At 43.3% G+C, this 5971-nt stretch overlaps 1 non-coding gene across 1 annotated transcript; it reads right to left on the bottom strand.

Annotated features, from left to right (window-relative positions):
• Positions 1-5505: 5505 nt before the first annotated feature.
• Positions 5506-5664, bottom strand: LOC111562196. The gene has a single exon (XR_002745237.2). It is a non-coding gene; the product is annotated as a U1 spliceosomal RNA (small nuclear RNA).
• Between the last annotated feature and the right edge of the window lie 307 nt (positions 5665-5971).

The raw sequence follows: 5971 nt of genomic DNA, 5'->3' as shown, positions 1-5971 counted from the left end.
TTTCTCTGGCTGCAGCCCGCTGACCAAGATAAGACTGCCCATTCTCATTTGCTAATGACACTCCAAAGATTCAAAGTCAAAGTTGATATGGCTGACACGGTACATCTGGATGGCCCGGAAATGAAGAAACGTTTCTGCTTTATACCTTTCTGACCTCGCTTATAACATGAGTCCCCAATACAGAATGCTCCATATGTCTTACTGAGTTTTCAAATGACTCTTTCAGATTTTATTTTTACCCCATAATTTCTATCACTCAGACAGAGCTCAATGATCCTAAGAGACAGACTACTTGCTAACCCTTCCCCTCCAGTCTGTAGGCATGTCTTTGTCCACGTTTGGGCTCCTCCTCCTTCTCATGCAAAGCAACCCTTAAAGATTAACCCACCAGATCCTCTAGAGATGCCCACACAAGTCTGAATTCTGGAGTAAATATAGCTTAGGTTCAAGTTGAGAGCCAGGACTGCATATTTCTGGTTCTTAAAGGTTTTAAAGAAGATGAAATGCATTTAGCATACTAGGGCAAAAGGATTCACAAAATAGGCGTGTTTCGGTGACAAAGCACTTGCTCTACATAGCCTAAGGGTAAATGCCAATGCATATTTAAAATGGAGTGGGAGGGGGCGCCTGGGTGGCGCAGTCAGTTAAGCGTCCGACTTCAGCCAGGTCACGATCTCGCGGTCCGTGAGTTCGAGCCCCGCGTCGGGCTCTGGGCTGATGGCTCAGAGCCTGGAGCCTGTTTCCGATTCTGTGTCTCCCTCTCTCTCTGCCCCTCCCCCGTTCATGCTCTGTCTCTCTCTGTCCCAAAAATAAATAAACGTTGAAAAAAAAATTTAAAAAAATAAAAAATAAAAAAAAAAATAAAATGGAGTGGGGGGAGTAGAAATAAATTGGAACATCCCCAATGTCAACCTTTGGTTTCATGTCCTAGCTCTTACCAGCTGAGTAACCTTCCGTAGGTTATTTAATTTCTTTGAGATTTCAGTTTTCTCATCCTAAAATACATAGAATATAAATCCCATTCTCATCAGCTCCAACCCCTTTATTTAAGAATTACATGAGGGGCACCTGGGTGGCCTTGATTTCAGCTCAGATCATGATCTGGTGGTTCGTGGGATTGAGCTCCATGTCGGGCTCTGCACTAATGGTGGGAAGCTTGCTTGGGATTCTTTCTCTTCCTCTCTCTCTGCCCTTTCCCCACTGGCTCTCAAAGCAAATGAATGAACTTAAAAAAAAAGAATTACAGGGGCACCTGGGGGGCTCAGTAGGTTAAGTATCTGACTTCAGTGCCGGTCATGATCTCACGGTTCATGAGTTTGATTGAGCCCCGGATGGGGCTGTCTACTGTCAGCACAGAGCCCTCTTTGGATCCTCTGTCTCCCCCTCTCTCTGCTCTGCCCCTGCTCACACACGTGCTCACCCTCTCTCTCTCAAACATAAAATAAAAGGTTAAAAAAATATAATTTTTAAAAAGTAAATAAAAAATAAATTAAAAAAAGAATTGAGATAATATTTGTAACTAGTACAGTGCCTGATATAAAGTAAGGAACCGATGAATGTTCGTTCTTCTCCTTCCCCCACCTGCTCAGCTTCTCTCCTTGTCCTTATCCAAGAAATATAAAGACATGTGGATTAGCCAGAGAGGCTGAACCCACAACTTCAGATGCAGCAGAGAAAGTAACCCCCCTCCCCTGGGACAACAAGGTACGGAGCAGGCTGCTGGAGAGTACGAGCTTCAGAATGAAATGTAAGGCCACCAGGCTCCATGAGGAACTACAACCACAAACCATAGGTCAGCGATCACAAGTGCTTGGTAGGGAGGGGAGTCCGTGGGGTTTTTTTTACCCAGATGGAAAGAAACATTAACAAAACTCCCCCCCCCAAAAAAAATTCAGTTTATATCTGCGCACGTAGTACACCCACTTGCCTTTTTATCTAAAGAAAGCCAGTATATTTTACAAAGTGTTAACAAACTAGTAAGAGTATTCAATAGACGGAGGAACATGCAGCATCTTAGCATGGCCTTATACAAAACAACGCGAGCTTAAATAAGAAGCACTTTATCTAAGAAGCCAGCATACAATTATCCAACATGAATAGCACGGAAAAAACATTTTAATGCCATACCTTCCTGACTTGCCATTTTCCCCAGGGCACCTCAAAAAAAAAGGAAGAAATTGGTTTAAATACATAAAGCCAGAAGCTTCCCCCACCCCCTCTGCTCCCAAGTCTCTAGCGAGGGAACAGCAAGGCATTAACTCAGAGGGAAGGCTGCCACCTACTGGGCCATCACTAACATCCCTCAACATTTTCTGTGGGCTTTTCAAGGTCTCCCCGCTTAAAATCCTGATTTGGCCCGAAGCCGCTTAGTGACAGTGACAAAATCATAACCCAAGACACTACTGCACAGAAACTTAAAAGCTACAACATGAATTAATCATGGGACAACCTCTTGCGAATTTCATAGCAACATTTTTGCTTTAAGCATCAGAGAGCTTGCGTTTTCAAAGAGGAGGGGAAAAAAAACCCTTTCTCTCTAAATTTCTGTTGTTGTTTTCTAAGGACAGAGTGCTTTAATAGTCGGTAAGTGCTGCTAATTGCTCCCTGGACAGCCCTAATCTGGCCATTTCCTCCCTGCCTTTTACTCCATAAATCCTTCAGAAGACTAATATATTGGTTCAGTATCCTCAAAAGGACCCCCTTTGATTGGATTGGTTTACATGTTTACAAATAGTTTCTATACCCCCACCATTTGAAAGAGCCCATTGTTAGAAAATCTTTTATTATTGATGCTCTGAACAACTCCAGGCTTATCACGTATCCCCAAGATCAACCACCAAACACTTCTTTTTCTTTCTTCCTCTCTCTCTCTCTCTCTCTCTCTCTCTCTCTCTCTCTCTCTCTCTCGTTTTTTGTTTTTGTTTTCATTTTAAGAACACACCACCTTGTACTCAAAACAAGCAGAAAATAAGAGTTTTCTGCCTCTAACCGTTCTAGACCTTAGGACAAATCACTGTGCCTCAAAGTCTCCATTCACAAAGTGGGAAAAAGAAACCTGCTTTAATAATAATAATGGTTACATTTAATAGGTGCACAGCTCACAGCTCTGTCATGATGGAGACTTTCTCCTAGTCTTTGAACCCCGCCCATGAGGTAAGAATCATCACCCTAAAGAAAAGAGTGATTACCAAGGCCAACCATGTAGTAAGTGGAGGAGACAGAATTCACACTCAGAACTTCCAGTCCGTGGGGACTATTCCTGCTCTCTCCTGCTACTGCTCTTGAGCAAAAGAGGGACTCAGGTAACTGAATGCACTCGATGAGGATAAAACTGTATGCAAACTCACGTTCCAGAAAGAACAAAGGTTATCCTTTGAACTGAGAAGTTGGAAAAACTGGCCCCAAATAAATACTTAGTACTCTAAGATGTAGAAATATTTGCCTATGCGACCAGGCAAACAGGATGGATGGGTGCATGGATGGATGGATGGATGGATGGACAGACAGGTAGATATATGGACAGATTGATTAGAAAGAGCTCCTCTGGGGGTGCCTGGGTGGCCCAGTCGGTTAAGCATCCAACTTTGGCTCAGGTCATGATCTCATGGTTTGTGAGTTCAAGCCCCGCATCAGGCTCTGTGCTGACAGCTCAGAACCTGGATCCTGCTTTGGATTCTGTGTCTCCCTCTCTCTCTCCACCCCTCCCCCACTTGCTCTCTCTCTCTCTCTCTCTCTCTCTCTCTCTCTCTCAAAGATAAATAGAAATTAAACACACACACACACACACACACACACACACACAGAAAGAGCTCTTCTGTTTATGACTTCTGTTGCAGAAAGTTGCCAGTTATTCAAAAGGGACATTATCCTGGTTCTTTTTCATTTCAGGCTTTTACCCCTGCATGTTTGCAGATTGCTTAATTACTTCATTGGGCTTTGGAACTCATACATTACAGATACATGATCATCCAAGTCATTACCTGCATATTTTCCCATTAAGAATAATTATCGCTCTTACCACCACTGCCCATGTACTTACGTCCTGCAGGCCTGGGCACACTGAAGTAATCATCTTTTGAAAATGATCTTGATGGGCGAGTGTTGCGTGCACAATCGGTAATGAGCAAGACGAGGTGGGAAGATTTCCATCTCCTCCATTATTGATTGGTTCAAAAGTCACATTCTTGTTATTTCATCACAGTGCCATGCAGGACGCTGAGGTGGTTTATGTTCTCCAGAAAAGTGAGTTCGCACTGAATGCGGAGACAAGACCCAGGGGATGCGGGATTGTATCTCCCTCTCTATGGATTATCTTTCTGAGCACGGGCACATCACCCATTTCCTGGCTCAATTTCATTGTCTACAAAATGGGATTTATAAGATGCTTTAAAAACCTCCGATCATCAAATCTGAGATGGGACAGTCTTATAGATGGCAGCATAGCTTTTTATACTGATTGAGAGCCCAAGTTCTGGAATGATGGCTCTTCTACTTTATCAACTCTGTAACCTTGGGCATGTTACTTAACCTCTTGGAGCCTCAGTTTCCACATCTGTAAAGAGGAGATAGTAATAGTCCATGCCCCTTAGAGATTCAGTTCTCCCAGTTCACTGGGATTCACTTCTCCCAGTTCAAGATACAGGTGAAAGTCCAGGGAATGTTGGCTATGACGATTATCATCAGATCTAAACTGGAAGAGTCTGGGGACTGTTCAACATAGCTCAGGCAACACATCTAAATTAAAAACAGTAATTGCCTGCCAGATAGGAGTCCGAAGACATTGTGAAGGGGTCACATGTTATTTTAATCAGTGGATCATGAAGGCGTTCAATTTCAAAGGTAGGAGACAGACAAGCTAGCAGATGTTCGAAAAAATGTTAGATTATAACCAAGAAAAAACTGTTTCAATGACTGGTTGGTAAATACTCTGTAACCGGTTTCTTCAAGAGTTAATTATTCTCAAGTTTTTAAAAAATCTTTTTGTTTTATTTTCAATACAGCCAAAAAGCATTCCCTGTTAAGTGTCTTAGATTTTACATAAGCACTGAAAAGCCTCCATTAAATTGCCTATTACCGCCTAGAAAAGGTTAATATTTTTGTAAATCATTCCACTAGCCCTCACCCATGGTCTGTCTTATTACACTCCCCATTTCCAGTGAATAACGTTGCTCTGTATACAACCTTCCCTACATATTGTTCTTTGTACTTAGCTGTGTATTAGAAGCAACTTTTTATGTCACTTAATATACTTTTCATTTTCTTAGTGGCGAGCTGACTCTCTATTCAGTTAACGCGATTTATTTCACCGAGTGTCGCGGTCGGCTGGTTATTTTGGTTTGTCCCCAGCTGGCTGTCAGGAGCAACTATGTAGCCTAAGCCTTCGGATACATTGCTAGAAGTGGGCTGGCTAGATCAGTGAAAATGTACTTTTTTAAAACAGCAAGCACTGTTTGTCAAACTCTCATATTTCTACCTTGGTTTGGACACATAGATACACCATCTTTTTGAAGTGTGAACACGGTCCCCCACCACAAATGATGCAGTCGAGTTTCCCACCGCTGGGTAAACTGCAGAGGTCAGCAGCTTACCCGTCGTGCCGTGGGTAAGCCTCGCCCTGGGAACACCACCTTCGTGATGACGGTATCTCCCCTGCCGGGGAAATATGCCACGTCCTCATCTCAGCTAGAATTTGGTGCCCCCACTGGAAAAAAAAAAAAAATGTGTGTGTTTCTTCTGGGACAGACTGTCTTTGAAGCGGGTCCTGCTGGCACTAGTCGGTGGTGCTGTAAGAAGCAAATGGCCAAGGGTTCTGAGCACGGTGTCTACCTGGGTCCCGGTGGACTAAACATGTCACATTTATAACCTTCTTAGCCGTGCTTCCCATGAGCGGGGGACAGCATAAACTTGAGTGTCCCGGCCAATATGCCCAACTGAATATGACTGTCGAAGTGTCTGGGGCTCTTGGTTTTCC

Source organism: Felis catus, chromosome C1 (assembly GCF_018350175.1).
Source record: "Felis catus isolate Fca126 chromosome C1, F.catus_Fca126_mat1.0, whole genome shotgun sequence".
Classification (NCBI taxonomy): Eukaryota; Metazoa; Chordata; class Mammalia; order Carnivora; family Felidae; genus Felis; species Felis catus.
Note: the sequence above shows the minus strand (reverse complement) of the source record. Positions and strands in the feature narration are given on the sequence as shown.